General features: G+C 38.8%; 1 protein-coding gene across 4 annotated transcripts in view; it reads right to left on the bottom strand.

The window, feature by feature from the left end:
• The window catches only part of LOC144061166 (uncharacterized), a 64,718-nt gene that overhangs the window by 30,176 nt on the left and 15,515 nt on the right, over positions 1 to 19,027 (bottom strand). Inside the window, exon 1 of one of the 4 annotated variants that reach the window (XM_077581359.1) lies at positions 15,494 to 15,858. The exons of the other annotated variants lie outside the window; for them this stretch is intronic. The gene's annotated coding sequence lies outside the window, so the exon portion shown is untranslated. Of the gene's footprint in view, positions 1 to 15,493; positions 15,859 to 19,027 lie in introns of those variants that run through there. 4 annotated transcript variants of the gene reach the window in all.

Raw genomic sequence — 19,027 nt, forward strand, 5'->3', positions numbered from 1 at the left:
ATTTATATATCAACAGTATGTGTTGACTGATTTCTGTAGTCCTTGATGAAAGAAGACTGATTATCTTCTGTGTTTAAATAAAATAAGACATTTGCAAGCATCTGTTTTTACAGTACTTTGGAAAATAATGACTCAATGGGTAACATTTTTTTTTTTTATCACTATACGAATACTAAGTACGAAAAAAACACCAATCACTGGCAAATTAATTGACAATTATTTTAATAATTGAGTAATCGTTTAGAGCCATTTTTTTATTTATATATCAACAGTATGTGTTGACTGATTTCTGTAGTCCTTGATGAAAGAAGACTGATTATCTTCTGTGTTTAAATAAAATAAGACATTTGCAAGCATCTGTTTTTACAGTACTTTGGAAAATAATGACTCAATGGGTAACTTTTTTTTTTTTTTATCACTATACGAATACTAAGTACGAAAAAAACACCAATCACTGGCAAATTAATTGACAATTATTTTAATAATTGAGTAATCGTTCAGAGCCATTTTTTTATTTATATATCAACAGTATGTGTTGACTGATTTCTGTAGTCCTTGATGAAAGAAGACTGATTATCTTCTTTTTTTTTTTTTTCTTTTTTTCTGGGAGATCTCAGTATTGATCATTTGAAATGTCATCATCATTGTTCTCCCTTTTTTTTTTTTTTGTATGTGTGTTTGTGCGTGTGTGCGTGCGTGTGTGTGCGTGCGTGCGTGAGAAAAAAATAAAATAAATAAATAAGAATTCCCATACCGTTCACCTAAACCGAACACTTCAAAATCCATTTAATTTTATTTAAACACAGAAAAATGATTATCTTCTGTGTTTAAATAAAATAAGACATTTGCAAGCATCTGTTTTTACAGTACTTTGGAAAATAATGACTCAATGGGTAACATTTTTTTTTTAATCACTTTACGAATACTAAGTACGAAAAAAACACCAATCACTGGTTAATGCTTTTTTAATACACTTTAATGCGAAATTAAAATAAATCCAATTAGTCGATTAATCAAATGAATAATCGATAGATTAATCGATTCTAAAAATATATATACACTAGTGGTCTGGTTTGTTATTTACACATAATATGGCGTGAGAGGCTCAGTGAAGAATTCTTTGAACAACCGGGTCAGTGTCTCTATAAAGTGCCTTTGATGTCCTAATCCCAATCACTCAGTCATCATGAAAATGGAGCAGAAAAACTCTGACGGTCCCGTTTTCGTGTAGCGCAGAGTGCAGTTAACTGTGCGCATGGGTGGAGTTTTCTTTCTTTTGCTAGATCCTCTTTGCAGACCTGAATATTGGCAATATTTGGGGGTTTTGAAAGACCATGTAAACACACGCAAAAACCCAAATATGCTCTTATCCAGACCCTGTGTTAGCCCTTTCATAACGCAAATTCTTGTTCCTGCTCTTTTCTTCTGCGTCTTCTTTTTTTCTTCACTTATTTCTATTGAAAATAAATCTTGGGCTTGAATGCGCAGCGCCGTGCCACCCGCTAAACGAGCCTCGCTTGAATACTTTTGATTTCTCTGCGGCATTTTCACGTTATTTTCTTGTCTCTATGGCGACAATGCCATATTTTGTATCTATGCACACATATGCAGTATACAGTATACAGTATACGTGTAGGTTAATGTATATAAGTCTTTGCTTCTGGCCAGAAATACACCGGAAATACACAAGTAAAGGTAACCAAACATGACGTCAATTGTGCCCTTTTCCAACCAAGGACAAATTATGTTATATTTGATATTATGATCCTGTGGTCTGAGGTGCGTTAAGAGCGAATCTGTCCCGATAAGAGGCTTCCAGTCTTAAATATTAACTCTTTGACTGCCAGACGTTTTCAGAAACGGGTTGTCCCCAGTGCCAGCCGATTTTAAGCATTTTGACTGATCTTTCAAGGTCCATAGACAATTATGTGTTTGGACTATGGAAACACACATACTACCAAATGAAAGATTGAACTCTCATCTTTCATCAGAAAAAAAAGTTTGTTTCTACCTTATTCCATTTTTGAGTAATCAACAATAGAAAATGGTTAGTTTCACCTCTGTTTTGAAACAAACGTCTTTTAACGTCTTTGGCACTCCTCCGTAGGATTTTACTAAACGTTATTTAACGTTTTTGGCAGTCAAAGAGTTAAACATGCAGAATATTTAAGACCAAAAATCTTAACATCTGTTGGCAAAGCTAACGACTCTCCTTTCGTTTTAAAGCGGGTATAAATTAAAAAACAAACGACCAGCCTGTGATTTTTTTTCAACAGTGTTTTTTAAAATTATTATTATTTGGGAGTCTGTGTTAAAAAAAAAAAGTAAAAAAAAAAAAAAGGTGCAAGACCACCATCATTCCCTCCTCTTTAAATCTTCTTTACATTCATCCAGGTCTCCTAGGTACATTTTTTATTCTAACACATACACACACACACACACACACACACACACACACGCACACACGGAATTGCATCAAGTCTTACATCACACGATGGAAATCCAGCAATATTTGAACTGCACATTTTGCATATCTCGCAGGTACAGCTGGCCTGCGTCAGACTCTGGGCATAATCCTCGATAGAAGCCTAAAATAAGTTCTCGAATTTTGGACGTGTGCTGTATTATTTATTTTCAGTCTGCAAACATGTTGAGTCCCAAAACAGTGCCTATTGAAAAAAAATTTTTTTAGAAGTCATTTTTTTAAGATCTTAAAAATTGATAATTAACTGCAAAATGTGCTTTATCAACAGACTTTCGTACAATATATATATTTTTAAAAAAAAGTGTGTGCAAGCAGCCCAGTGTTTTTAATTACTTCATTCAGCTTGAGGGAGCAAAAGTGAAAACAAATGTAAAGGTTAACCTCAGCCATTTTTCTATGGTTCCCTCCAGTCACCTAAAAATAAACACACGAGTAACTTAATTTGGTGCACATTCACAATCCAATCAAATCCATGATAAATAATAATAATAATCTATAACTTTACTAATGTAATAATGCTTAGTTAAAAAAATAAATTAATATAAGGTATTTTTATCATTCAGGTTAAAGTGAAGTGTTTCTAATTCTAAAAAGAAAGAAAAAAAATTCAAAGCTTCAAACACTGATTGAAAAAAGTGCTAGGAATGATCACAAAAAAGAGCCCAAAATATACAACAAAAAAAGCCTCTTTCCGTGTCCACATGGGATTAACACAGCCAGCGTCGGTGCAATTCTCCTAATTGTACGTGGCCAGAGATCCATGAGGCCGCTGCACCGTTGTTGCACAAGCATCCAGTCTCTCTCATCATAATGAGACAAATTCAGCCGAGTGGTTCTGGAATTCGCTATGTGGACAGAAATATTGGGACAAAATGTCCTTTCACACCATCTGGAAGTGAAACCGCAGCAGACCAAAAAAAAAAAAAAAAATCAATTCATACTTCACAAAAAACAACTGTGGTTACATCATCTTCCCAAACTCTTTTTCAAAGGTCTTAGAGCCATGAGAGGTGCAATAAATAAAGTGATGAGCTGACTAAGCAGTTTAAAGGAGAAAACTCGTCGTTTTGAAGCATTACAGTCATATATTTTTAACAAAACGTCCCGTCTCAAATGTATCTAACCTAACTTTTTTTTAGTTTTCCAACACTTACACAGACAGTTCAAGTGTAAAAAAAAACCTAATATATTTGTTCTAAAACATTTTTCAACATGTTAATAATATTTAGAAATAACAGACGACGTGAGGACAAATCAAATCTATCAATTTGTGGCAAAAATATGAAACTGACCTATTTGGACATTCTGCATCGATGCTCCAAAACCAGCGTGTGTGTGTGTGTGGGGGGGGGGGGGGGGGGGTTGATGATCTATGTCTATGTGTATTTATTTTATTCTAATTATGCAAATTTTTATGTTGTGTTTTTGTACATTATTTTGCAAAATTGCAACATTGTCATATCGGTGGTACTCAGAGGTAATAATAATAATAATAATGCATCTGATTTACGCATATAGCGCTTTTCTAGACACTCAAAGGCGCTTTACAGTGGAATGGATGCATTATTCATGCACTCACACATTCACACTGTGGTGGCGGTCAGCTACTTAAGTAGCCACAGCTGCCCTGGGGGCAGTCTTGACGGAAGCGTGACTGCCAGTGTGCGCCTACGGCCCCGCCGACCACCACCAAGGACAAAACGACACATGCCTTGGGGGAGAGTGGGGATCGAACAGCCGACCTTCTGGTTACTGAGCGAGCATCTCTACACCCTGAGCCACAAGGTAGATTAGGTCCCAAATGCAGCGCCCGCCACTATATAGAAATTGGGAATCGTGATTTCTCATCCATGGGAAATGAGATATCTGTCAACTTGGATTTTGCCGCCTTTTCCTTCTACAACATGAAGCAATAGGAAGCTGAGAAAGCAAACTACTACTATAGCAAAGGGGGGGGGGGGGGTGGTGCTCTTGCGGATTAACCCTCGGACATTTTTTGCCACCAGCAGCAATGGCTGTCGCTAAGCCGCGAGCAGACGCACGCTCGCTGTGGACTTTAGCACTTGGCAATGACGTTTACGACCTACCCCAGAATGACCTTTTTACAAAGTGCCACATCAGACATTTAACCCGAAAAGCAATTTGTCCCGGGTTGCCGTCATTTACAACAAAGACGATCTACAAAACAGAGTCATCATAATCATAAGCACATTGTAATGAAGGTTATGTCCGTCAAACTATTCAGAGCTTACTCTCAATGTCACCCTCTGCCAAAAACGCACTTCAAAACATATCGCAAACGCACCCTGATGTGACTACACTGAATGGCACGTCCTTGATTGGAATGAAAAGTTTACGTTTCAATATTTTAATATAATCCACTTGCGCTGCCTCGCTGCTGTAAACACCGGCTGGAGCAAGCGAACGAACGCGGGTGAACGTTCTTTAGTCTGGTGCTGAAAATAGTCTTTCCCGTGTGTCAAGCGCTCGCTGCACAATACGTTGCATGACATGAATACGCAATGAAAATCATGTCAAAACAAAAGCCCATTATTGGCTAAAAGAAACATATTTTGTTAACCCGAGATGACAAACAAAATTCACCCAGCTTGCGTTACGTTTATTTTGCTACAGTTGTTATTGTGTTGAATATTCATTATTGTTGTTTTAATCATTTATGGACCATTCATTCAAATCGGTGTCATTTGTGTCCCAGTTCATATTCACCATGACATACTTTTTTTTAAATATATAAAACAGTATGTCCTGCACATTGATCTGATAGCATATTTAATGAATGCAATGTAAAAGTTTAATTAAAGCTACATTCAAGAGTGGAAAAATTGTCCCTGCTTTCTAAAATGAGATGTTAGCATGAAATATAATCATTTAAATCCGCTACAAATGTTCTCTACATTTCAAGAATATAAAGAAAAAGAAAAAACAAGTTATATGTGTATTTGACACTTTTCTACAAGCCAAATAGTTCACAGGAAGTTGAATCCTTCAAATCCTCTCCAGGCTATGGGGAGGCCAAAAAGTAAATCCTGGCATTTATTTTTCTGTATCTTTCATGATATTTCAACTATGACTTAAAATCTCAGCTCAGTCCTGTTATCATTATTTGCTTATTTTAAAAACACAACTTCTTCTTGAATCACTGTGCTTAGGGTCAACATGTTATCAGCATAAAAGACGTGGCTTTACTTCATTTCTCTGGCTGAAACTTCATAAGTCTCAATTTAGCAAATTTAATATTTTTTCACTCATTTATACTATTGGTCAGTCCACACGTGTGGGTGTTATTTTATTTTATTTTATTTTTTTTTTTTTTACAAATAATTGAACAATATAAAGTGCTGAAAATAGCTTGCTCTCTTTTATAATGCAAGATTAATGGTTGACCAAGCATGCCTTTTTTTAACCTTGCCAGCAGATGAATTCTCGCATTATTTGTGAATTCACAAACTCCGAATTAACTCTTTGACTGCCATGGACGTCAAGTAAAAACCTACGGAGGGCCGCCAATGACGTTAAAAGACGTCATCCAATTTTTTTTTTATATATATTTTTGAAACGGGTGGAGGAAAGCCTTGGCCAGCTGCTGTGAAAGTTTCAAGCAGATCTAGTTAGCCTAATGACTATTTTTGGCCCCTAGATGGCAGCAATGACTCTCTTTTGATAAGATTGGGTAGGCGTCAGTAGAAGACGTGAGGCGGAGCTAAAGGGGACAATGGCTGCGGAAGGGAAGAAAACATGGAGACCGGTTGCAAAGCAGCTCACGGTCGAGCAGTTTTTTTCAAAGACGAAAAGCATCGACCAACGCTAAAGAGCACATTGATGACGACGATGATCATCATCGATGATGATGATGGTGACTCCGAGGTTGACGCTGAAGTTGCAAGCGTTGACGCGGCGGCTATGATGACGTCATAAAGGTTCAACGGCTAGCGATGCTAACGCCGGAAAACGCGGAGCACAACCGAGCACGCTCAGGCGGACGTTCAATCGGACGACGAAGAGTGCCCCGAGTCCAATGCATATTCATCGGAGGAGTGGGTACACTCTGCTACTTGCTATTCCCCGGAAAAAAAGGCCGTCAAGAAAGTGTAACGTCTGCACGCGAAAGGAGCCATCGCAAGTGAAACTAATCTGTTGTGCAAATCCTGCTGCGTCTCCTTGCACGCATGGGAGCGTTACAAAAAGAACTGTATTTGAAACATCCACATAATTGTAAATAGTACCACAGTTGCACACATTTGTAAATAGTTTGCGAAATTGTTTTCTCAAATTGTTACACTGTTGAATGGAAATAAACGTATTTTGCAATCTAAAAACACTTTTTCATTGTTGGTGAAAGCATTTTACAGAAGTAAAGCACTATTTAGGTGTTTGTGGCATCATTCATGGACAAAAAGAATTGTACAATTCACTAGAGTGCATGAAATAACATCGTTTCACAAAAAGCTCGTTTTCTCCGCTTTTTGTTTCAAAACAGAGCATTTCGGTGAAACTAACCATTTTCTATTGTTGATTACTGAAGAACGGAATAAGGTAGAAACAAACTTTTTTTTTCTGATGAAAGATGAGAGTTGTATGTGTGTTTCCATAGTCCAAACACAACATTTTCTGTGGACCTTGAAAGATCAGTCAAAATGCTTAAATCGGCTGGCACTGGCGACATCCCGTTTCTGAAAACGCCTGGCAGTCAAAGAGTTAATTATGTTCTTGCAAAATTGCTCACCGTTTCCTTGTTGAATTTGAGCAGCGTTTTGTGCATTTTTATCTATTAAAGAATGATGTTCGTGCTCCACCCCCTAAGACAAGACGGAAGACGAGATTTTCATCCGTTCCCTTGATTGGTCAAAGCAAATGCGCAAAGATGCCGCATCGTCCAATCAGCTCGAAGTATTGTACAGCTAGTCCCGCCTTTCCCGAACGGGTCTGTCTAGTGAAGTACCAGATTGACAATGTGAAGAATCACAATTATCAATCTGGCTGGCGAGGTTATGCCGTTTTTTTGGGCTCTCCTGAAATGTGGCCATTTTGGAGGTACAACTTTTCGGCCCAATGGCGAATAACGATTTGCTAATGTATGCTAAAAGCTCACTCCTGTTACTTCCAGTCCTACTGCTCAAATTAAGTTTCAGTACAATAAAATAAATAAAACAATGACATAAAAAAATAATAAAGAGGCCAGGGATGGGCCAAAACACATTTGGAGGAGTTCAGCAATATTTTAAGATTTGAAAAAGAAATTTAAGTAATTTTTTTAATTAACAATAAGTACATGGCACAGATTTGATGGGATGGCCAGTATAAAGTATATTATTAGATTTAATTTTTTTTGTGCCCCCAAATTTTTTTTTCAAAAAGTAAAAACTCCCTGTGAACATCTTCAAAACCTTTTGCAACATTTTACAAACCCGGACAAAATCCCCAAATTCGCTACTTTCGCAAGCATTCGCAAGACACCAGCTTTAAGGTTTATATACTGTACATTATACAATATATAATTTAAAATATGCGCATGTGTAACTGTGTGTAACTACATATGGTTACATACATAATGTATAAAAGTCTTATGACATTGATTGTCTTTTTTTTAATTCCATCTATGAATGAAAATTGTGTTAACTTGCTATCCTGTCAGCTACTTGTGAAATGCGTACGTAAATAAATGATGGATTCTTTCTACTGTATGTTACATAAGACTGCACTTAAGCAATCGTAACGCTATTTTTGCTCATTTAAAAATCTTTGTTTCTCTGCCATATGCAGGAAGGATCTTTCAAGGCAGTCAAAAGATGCAATCGTAAGGGGACTTGTCATCAAATTCACATAAACATTAGAAAAATCTACAGATTGCAACTCTCAGAAGAGGACATTTGGCAAGTGCTGCTGCGGTTGCTGTTGGGTAGAAACAATTGTTTGTCTTACCCGCCCCAAACCCCAATCGCGAGCCTGCGACGTCCTCCAAAGGCAGCCGCTTGTGTTATTTTATTTTTAGAACAGCGCCAAATTTTGACATTTCACACGTTTGCCTCATCCTACGTTACAAAGAAAATCCCAAAAGGTTGTGTTTCTTTTGGAGTTGTGGTGTGTGTGCATTTTAACTGCGGGCACGTGTGGGGCGTACTAATAACATCAATTACAAATGAAGCGGGATGATAATGACGAGGAAACCAACCCAGGATGCTGGATTGGGGGCGGAGCAATGTGTCGGTCGTCCTGCCCTTCTTCTTCTTTTTTTTTTCTGGAGAGCTCAGTATTGTTCATTCGGTAACTTTACCGATTTGACATGTCATCATCATTGCTCTCTTTTTTGTGGGTGAGTATGTGTATGTGCGTGTGTGCGTGCGAGTGTGTGTGTATTCATTAGTTCACCTAAAACCTATTTTAAAAAATCCCATACCGTTCACCTAAACCGAACACTTCCAGCCAGAGTCGTGAGGCCGTCAGGAGACCCGAGGAAGGACCAAAGAAAAAAAAGGAAAGTGAAATCCAGCACCGACCAGGCACCACCCACCAGGCCGTTCTGTCCTTCTTTCTTTGAGTGCGACAGTTCCGTTGAGGAATTCCGTGAGCCTCTGCTACACTATATTGCTGATCCTCCCGACATAAGCGAGCCGAGACCCCATTTTCCATTTTCTTCTCAGTTGACTCGTCTTAATTAAGCAGAATGAGTCAGAAGCAACACTCAGGATTTGAGATTTATCCTTATGGGAACGGGGAGCTCTCCCTCTCCTCCTCTCCTCGTGTTTATGGCACATTTCTGCGTTAACTTCCCTCTCATTACTTTAATGACGGCGCCGCTGCCGGCTTATTTTCACGATTGCAGTTTATTTTTTAACACCGGCGTGGGGGTATGTAGTAGGAATACACAAGGATTCCCACGTGATTCTTGCCTGTACAATGCGGCTTCGAAAAAAGCAGAAGGTTGCATGATTATTTTATTTATTTTTTTCTCTGGAGAGCTCAGTATTGTTCATTCGGTAATTTTACCGATTTGACATGTCATCATCATTGCTCTCCTTTTATTTTATTTTTTTTGTATTTTTTTTTTTTGTATTTTTTTTTTGGTATATATTTTTTTTTTGTATGTGGGTGAGTATGTTTATGTGCGTGCGAGTGTGTGTATTCATTAGTTCACCTAAAACCTATTAAAAAATCCCATACCGTCCACCTAAACCGAACACTTCCAGCCAGAGTCGTGAGGCCGTCAGGAGACCCGAGGAAGGACCAAAGAAAAAAGAAAGGAAAGTGAAATCCAGCACCCACCAGGCCACCAACCAGAGTCCTTCACCAACCCCAGAGACATCGAAATTCCAACGAAGGTTGCATGATAACAGCATCCGGTCGCAGTCGTGAAACGGTTTAGTGCTAAAGCGACACGAAAATATAAAATGGGTAAAAAGCAGCAAACATCTGTTTTGGCCTCCAAAGCGTCATGCAAACTCCCGACATTAAGTGTAATACAGAAGAAGAATCTGACGGGAACATCAAACCTCAGCTCTCTGCCTTTTGCTTTAGATGCATTATTCATCTGTGTGCCAATTTGGAGGAACCCTCCCAATCCCTCAGCTAGCGCCAAAAAGAGGAGAAACGAGGTGGAGAGAAAAAGTCACAGCAAGAAAAAGACAAGTCGGAAGAAAAACGGGGGGGGGAGAGGAGAGTACGAGAGACGCCGGAACAAAAGAAGCAACGAGACAAGATGCGGGAGAAGCGCGAGCGGCTCCGTCTCTCAGCTGCAAATTAGAGAAACATTCAAAGCGAGTTTCACGATGATCCACGGAGACCTCGCTCCCCGTTACGCCACCACGACTTCAGCCTGCCGTGTCTTTACAATACTGAAGCATCTTGATTTCCTTGTAAAACACTTACAATGGGATGAAAACAGACGGATCAAAGACAAACAAAAGGTTACAATCGCCTCACTTAGCTTGGATTTAGCGCGGCATGATTATGGCCAATATCACAATTATTTTTCATTAGTATTGTAATCACATTAGTAATCATTATTATTTAGCCAGCCAGCAAATCTCGAATCCACCCAAATGGGTTACTAGCAAACCCTGCCCAAACCACACCCCCAAACGGTCGAGGTCCGTCAAGCTCGTATCCGCAGGTTAGGGTTAGGGTTGGGGGTTTGGGTCCAATGAAATCCATTGTAAAAATCTAACCACAAAATTTCTGTCAGCTGCAATAAAATCATGCTAAAAAAAAAAGTTCAACAACCTGAGAACATCCAACAAGCAAAATGGTGAAGTGATGTGCTAACTGTTGGCATGAGGACTGATGAGCCAATCAGAGGCAGAGTAGGGCGGGTCATGTCGAGGAAAACAATCCTTCAAATGCTCCCTCGAGCCACATTGGTGACCCAGAAATTTAGCTAAGATTTGAACCTCATTCACGGGATACTTGATCGCGATGTGGGTTCGATTCCCCGGGTAGACACACTAACTACATAACTACATGCTCTAGGTAAGTTTTAGCTATAGGCTGGTACTTGATTTTTAATTACCGGTAAATTAAAACACAAGAAAGGGGGGACAAATAGTTCAAGATTCAGCACAAAACAATACTGAAGTCTAACCAGACTGTTTTCACTATTTTTGTTCATTGTTCACTAAATATTGTAATTTGTAGGGGTGAGAATCTTTGAATGTCTCACGATTCGATTCAATTCCGATTTTTGAGTGTGCGATTCGATTCAGATTTTTGGGTGTGCGATTCGATTCAGAATCGATTCTTGGTTAAGAACGATTTTTGATTCAAAATGATTTTATTGACAATTATTTTTGCTTTAAATTATAGATGTTCAAGGAATCCTAATGATCTACTCCAGTCTGACTCGCTAATGCTAACTAGTGCTCTACTCGCGGCACTTTTATCACTCAAAAGAACGGCTCCACGCTGAAAAAAAAAACAACTTTTATTGTAATAACTTGATCGTGACTTTTTCCTTCTACTCTCTAATGTGGCTACAACTTAACAGTGTATCAGACCGCATGGAACCACACTGCCCCTACGTGACCAAATCGGGTACAACATGAACAGCGCGCCCAATAAAGGCACACACAAACAAGGGGAAGACAGTATAAAATAATTTAAATAAAATCGATTTTGGGACATTTAAAATCGATTCTGAATCGTACTAAATAAGAATCACGATTCTTATGAGAATCGATTTTTTGGCACACCCCTAGTAATTTGTTTTATAACTTATACTTTATGTTTGCCTCATGATAAATACATTTGACATTATTTCAGGCTGCTTGTGTTACATAGTTACAGAGTCGTGAGGCCGTCAGGAGACCAGAGGAAGGACCAAAGTTTACAAATTTGAATCGCCTGACACCCCTAATTCCTACATTTGCTCCAAGTTAAGAGCCTGTAAAGCTACATGGGCTAGGCTAAAGCTATATCGCACACAAGCAACCAAACCAACTTAACTTATTAATTTTAGCTCTAGAGGCAAGATCTTCCACAAAACTAAACATTAAAGTTATACTTATGACAATTATTTAATATAAATTATCAGCCCTACGATACACACAGACGTACATTTTGCATCCTTGGAAACAACATTTCTGCTGGCTTTCATGCTCTGCCACAAGCGCTCATCATCACTTTGTCTTCCCATCGTCATCCCCCCCCCCCCCCGACCCCCTTTCCTGGCAGCCTTGATGCTGCCCATATTGGGAACTAAAGCCAGGTTTGTTACCTATTATGGCAGCAGCCTTTAACACCACAGCCTGGAATATACAAAGTCGTGTGTGTGGATTGTGTGTGTATACGAGGGACGGTAAGCATGTGTGGGCTGGATGAGCAGGATTGCCGTTTAATCTGCCTCCGTCTCCCTCCTATTACACGGCTCTCGTCATTTCGAGCCAACAGCTGGATGTGTCTGCATCACGTCCAATCCGACTGCCCCCACCCAATCACGTCCCCCACTGCTGCTGCGCACTAACAGGCCGACAGCATTTAGACGGTCACACAGCATGATTACATCTGCAGTCTTCCCTTGAGACACGAGTGACCCGACTTAAAAGTTTTTTGAGAGACATTTGGCCAGTTTTTTGAATTTGAATTTAACTCACTTCGCAATAAGCAGCACCATTTCTTCAAATTAGTTTAATGGACACTCCCAGTTTGAATTAACTGTCAAATACATTGTATATTTAAACCATCAAACAACCTTGCCTTAACAATGGCCTGCTTAGCTTAATGCTAACAAACAATGCAAAATGCCACTAACATGCTAATGTTAGCATCGATAATGGCAGTTTTAGAAGCAACGAATATTCGAGAACAAACAGTGGATCAAAACAGGTAGACAGAGCATATAGTGGAGATAGACCGATATGACCGATATATCAAGGATGCCGATAACTGATATTTGGAGCCGATGTTCATTTTCACTGAAAGGGAAAACATTGGCATCAAAATTTGGAAAAAATACAAACTCTAGCTCTTAAACTTTTGGGGGAATTTTAAAGCATTTGTTTATTGAGCAACTTTTAGGGTTTGTCAAATATTGATAAAAAAAAAAAATCTCAAATCAATAGACAACAAAAAAAATCCGGAATCTCCCATGGGTAGTAGCATGTTTTCAAAAGTTAACTAAAAACAATTTTCTACATTAAATAAAATGTTCAAAAATTTCTAAATATCTGAATATTACATTTTTACTTATCTTAGTTTTAATTTCAAACAAAAACTGAGGGTGCAGAGAGTTCCCAGGATCAGCAGCATCTCTGAAAAAAATATAATACATTTAAGTTAATTCCCTGAAGTTTACACTTTTTTTAAATGGCTCTATTATCGGCCATATGATTCTTCAAAATGGCCGATATTCGTCAAAATTCTGAATATCGGCGTCGATAATCGGCCCAGTCGATAATCGGTCTACCCTAGTATATAGCAATACTTACAGCTACAACTACTTCTGAGGCGTCAATCATTTGTCACACACTAGTAGGCACACGGGAAAGTGTCCGCTTCACAGACCTGTGATCTCACTGGTCGACTTCATATCATCCGCCGGAAAGTCTGCTTCAAGTTCCTTATAAACTTCGACTTCTTTCATGGACTCACACAAAGTTTTTCCTTTCACCATGGGAGGGATTGCGCCACTTTGATTAGCTACGTATCAAGTCGGTTGTATTCACGCCAACAACGCTAAATACCAAAACAAGGTCTGGCCCGCCCCTGCACAGATCTAGACCGCGCTTTGTGCCAGACTTGAACATAGAGACCTAAATGTTACCAGCTAACTTAAACATGACGAGCAATACTTTTGCACAGTTCAGCCTTTCTGAAGATCTGCACTTAACGGCGGTGTCAGGAAGGGCGTGGACTGATCCGCCAACGTGGCGCTGCCGGGGGAATTGGTATCAGTTGGCTGTGATCTTGCTCCTTCAGCAATACGGAATCGGCTTCAGAGAGACGCTCGCATGCAGGTCACGTTCACACCTCAGCACTCGTCATTGTAATCTCTACAGAAGCAGACAGATTGTTTCAGCAGCACTACCAGTAGTTTGAGTTGCGGACGATGTCGTCACATTCAGAACAGGTCAGAGTTTTTATGGAAAGTGTCAAAGTGCACTAAAGAGGCAAAAGTCTCGTGCCCCAAACCCTCAACTCATAATGTTTTTGTTCTTATTCTGATGTCTTATTTCAGCCTCTTTCATTCTGTTTACTTTATATTATAGAGATAGACCGATATTTTTTTTTCAGGGCCAATAATGATACTGATTATTAGAAGTCAAGGAGACCGATAACCGATATTAGGAGCCAAGATTCATTTCCAGTAAAAGGGAAAGGAACATTGGTGTCAAAATTAAATATATTGGGTTGAGTTGGAATTTATATATATTATAAATATATAATATATAAATATAATATATATATATAAATATAATATATATATATATGTGTACGTTTTTTTGTTTGACAGATAGAGTAGAATAGAATAAATATCCTTGTTTTAAAAAAAAATAAAGTTTGGGGAACTCCCAGGGTCATCAGAAATGAAAACTTAATTAAATACCATGCATAGTTTTCAACAGTAACTCATTTTTTTCTATAATTTCAAAATAACTGAAATCTTAAACTTTCAAAACTTTCAAACAAAGACTAAAGTTAATGAGCGTCTTGACTGTTTGCTGTCATTTATTTTGTGTCGACTTTTTTTCTTTTCTTTTTTGTAAGCGTTGATTAGGGACAGATGTTATACGTTTTTCTTCTTTCTGTCCCCTTTCATTTCTTTTTCTGTTAAAGAATGTAATAAATGTTTTGAATTGAATTGAATTGAAGAGTCAGCAGCATCTCTTATACAGCGAACTGAAGCTGTAAATAAATAGTCCTCTAAGGTTAACACTAAGGTTTAAATGGATCTATTATCAGCTGTCGGATATTAAACAAAAAAAGGCCAATACCGATATTCATCTAAATGCCAAATATCGGCGCCAATAATTGACCTGGTTGATTATCGACCTGGCCGATAATCGGTCTATCCATATTGTTTCTTTTCTTGTCAAGGAAAGCATGTATTTAAGATTTTTCATTTTAAATGCACATGACCCCAACAATTTATTAAACCTTGAACACTGCAAGAAAATGGAGAAAATAGAATCACTTTATGTAACTTCACTTTATACTATGGTGACTTTATTGCAGTTACATAAGCAGACTGACCTCAGTCCCACTGCAGCAGCAGCTTGAGTGGAAATTTTTTGGGCAATCAATCAGAAAATACCTGACGGGAACTCATCTTGACCATTTGGGGGAAGAAAAACACACATTTTTTATTTTTCAAAGCCATCGACAATCCTCAAAGCTCACAGGCGAGCTTGTGTCTCGAACCCTGGAATGTAAGCGGACACAAAGGCGGGCACGACGGTTCGGCGACTGATGTTTTCACACTTGTGCGGAAGATTGCTATTTCTGCACACAGCCACGGAGCTCAATTATTCATTGTGAATGCTGGCGCGCTCACTTTACCTCTTTAAGGGAGGAAGCAGGGTGTGTCTTGCACGTGTTCCGCGTCTTCCCAATGCAAGGCAACATCACAGAAGAAGCGCAGCGTGCGGCGGGAGAGGAGAGGAGGCAGGCAAGAGGAGACAAGGAGCTGTCATAAACATGCAGTCAAAGCGATATGAAGCGGGAGGTTCCGATCAAACGGCAGAGGGAGGAAATGGCAAGAATCTTTCTCCCTTATCTTCTCTGGCAGCCGGCTACGCATCCTCTGCTGCTCGGTCCACTGTGACCGAGAGAAAAACACTTTTCCCCACACACGGGCACGACTCAGCGAGCAGCCTTGAAAGAGGACCTGACTCGTATCATGCACGCGCAGCCTCGCCAAGACGCCGACTCTTCGTTTACGGTGCACTTTTACTAACAGATGATCACTTGAAGGCACTGATGAATGGCTATGGTGTATCGATTAAAATGGAATACACCATTAACAAATAACTGGGATTGGGTGGCCTGGTGGGTGGTGTCTGGTCGGTGCTGGATTTCACTTTCCTTTCTTTTCTTTGGTCCTTCCTCGGGTCTCCTGACGGCCTCACGACTCTGGCTGGAAGTGTTCGGTTTAGGTGAACGGTATGGGATTTTTTAATTAGCTTTAGGTGAACTAATGAATACACACACACTCGCACGCACACACGCACATACACACACTCACCCACATACAATTATTATTTTTTTTAAATAAAAGCAATGATGATGACATGTCAAATCGGTAAAATTACCGAATGAACAATACTGAGCTCTCCAGAAAAAGGAAAATAATATATATAAAATAACTTGGATTCGCGGATTTATGGACTATAACTAGCTAGTCTGGAGTATAAATCGCACCAAAATATATTATAAAGAAGAAGACAAATGGAGTCTAACTGCTTAACCTCGACCGTTCAGAAAGTTGTCGGAGTTTTGTTCAAATGTGCCGTTCGATTATTCAGAGTGCCCCAAAAAGCAGGGCCAAAAGCCCAGTAGTTAAGTCAGGCAGTACAAGGAAAGGAAACAGCTCAAGCACGAGCTGCTGATTGCTTTTGTTGAAGAAAATTATCTTTTCCTTCGTGTGTTCGTTTTCTTTCGGGTAGTGAGAATGTTGGTTATCCGAATGCAGGCTGGAGATCGATGAACAGTTACTTCGAAACTTTTATTTCTACAGAATATTCCGGGCACAAGTGAGTTCCAGACAATGGCTGCAGCCTCTAACAAGTGCCCAGATTACAGTTACTTACAACATTCTTATACTATCTTGAAGGGCGGTACCACAAAGCCCCCCAGGAAACAGCCCACCCGGAGTTCACCGGACATGAGATACTTTAAAGACATCATACTAACACATTGACTTCAACCACAGACAATGGCCCATTGTTGTGGAAATAGAGGAGACCCCCCCCCCCCCCCAGCCACGACGGCACCTAGCAGAAATCGCGACAACACTCACAAAGACACATCCACAGATAAAAGCATCTACTGAGGAAATAAGGAAATTAAAACAGTTATGACTAAATCTGGGCAGAAGACCTTCTTCACTTTATAAAATAGGCTGAAATTGGGAATTAATGGAAGAGGAGCGTACTCTGCTTCCCCAAACACGCTCAGAGTGAATTTCCAAGCGAACCCCGTGTTGACGGCAGCCAACGGATTCTGGTTGCATACAAAACGTCCACTTCTAACTACGGAAACGTTTTTCTTTTTAGTTTAAAATGGCTTACCTTGACGAGAATCCCGCATCGCAATGTGGCCAAAGATAGATTTCTGGTCGGTTTTAGTGTCTTTTGTTGCTGTAAATAGTAAATCCTTGTTGAGGCTACATGCTAGCGGCAGGAGCTAACTTACATCACACAATAGTTGCAATGATGACAACTACTTCTTTGTTTTCTATTTCTTCTTCTGATTCAATTTCTTCTACTTTCTTTAGCCAGTTTTTAAAAGACGATTTATAGTCTGAAAAATGCGGTTATAATCATGATTTACACAATACTTAATCAAATCTTTAGGCATTGATCCTCCTTTCTGCAAGTTTTCCAGTATTAGTGGTTGAGATGCCGAATGTTACAGGAACTATTCAAGAGATTTTATGCTGCCCCCACCAAAAAAAAAGAAAACATACAAAACAACTAATTACACAGAGATAATATACTTATCTTATATGAAGGCCCCCCACAACTTGGCTCATGGTCGCCCAACAGTTTTTTTTTAATTCAGTGGAATCTTTCGATACTTTTAATCTATAAAATGCCATTAACACAATGACAAAAAATTGTGAACAAAGGCATTTCTTACTGATACTGATAACGATTTGGTGACGTGTTAAACTGCTTTAATATATCACCATCTACTGCTGAGGAGGACTTAATGTCAGATGTTTTTATTTTTTTAACTTATGTATCGGTGGCTGGTATTTGGTAGGCTCCATAAGCACCCGACGCTGTAAAATAATATACCTGGTATTGGTACATAGTTATCCCTAATTTAACTCATTCACTGCGATAAATTCATATTAAAAAAAAGATTATTAAAAATTAGGGGCGACAGGCGATTTTTTAATTGTAATTAATCGCATGACTTCACTAGTTAACTCACGATTAATCACAAATGTTAAATCTGTTCTAAATGTACAATAAAAAAATTCTAGGTTTTTATACTCTTGTTAACAAAAGTGGAAAAAAACCGTTAAACTAATAAAAATAGTTTAAATTAATTTTTGATGTTTATAGCCGTCAATGGCAATGAATGAATTAAAAAAAGAAAGAAAACATTATAAAAAATTTGGGGCGTCAGGCGATTAAAATTTGTAATCATAATTAATCACATGACTTCCCTAGTTAACTCACGATTAATCACACATTTTATATCTGTTCTAAATGAACAATAACAAAATTCTAGGTTTTCATACTTTTGTTAACAAAAGTGGGAAAAAATGTTAAACTAATAGAAATAATTCAAATGAATTTTTGACGTCTATAGCCGTCAATGGCAGTGAATAAGTTAAATCTCTTCTATTCTTGTGAAAGGAAGATAATTTGCATATTTTTAATGTCGGTTCTTTTACTGCACGCATTACAGTCAATAAACATCTTCACTCTTGTGCGATTGTTTTGATATGAGCACACCTTGCACTTTTATTCGACCTCTTTCCATCCATCTCTGACTCACACCCAGCGCACAAAAAAAAAAAAAAAAAGTGAGCGAACACATCCAGAACTGACACAGTCTGTGACACTTCTATCAGCTTGTGCTGCTGCTTCTGCCCATATTTCCCCGAGGAAAAAATGCTGGGAGCCAATTGGAACACTTACATGTGTCGACACCTCTGCGCAACATTTTCCACTCACTCTCTCGTGCTTACACACACACATTGATAAAAAAAAAAAAACTGGCACACAAAGGTAATCATCGAATGCATTTTTTTAGGAAATGCACAGTTTATGACAGAGGAAGTACTGCAGGTTGTCACACGGTTACACCCTGTTGGTTTCGCACGGGTCGCTCCTGCAACTTGCAAGCTTGCTTTTT

The sequence above is a fragment of the Vanacampus margaritifer genome, chromosome 1, assembly GCF_051991255.1.
Source record: "Vanacampus margaritifer isolate UIUO_Vmar chromosome 1, RoL_Vmar_1.0, whole genome shotgun sequence".
NCBI lineage: Eukaryota > Metazoa > Chordata > Actinopteri > Syngnathiformes > Syngnathidae > Vanacampus > Vanacampus margaritifer.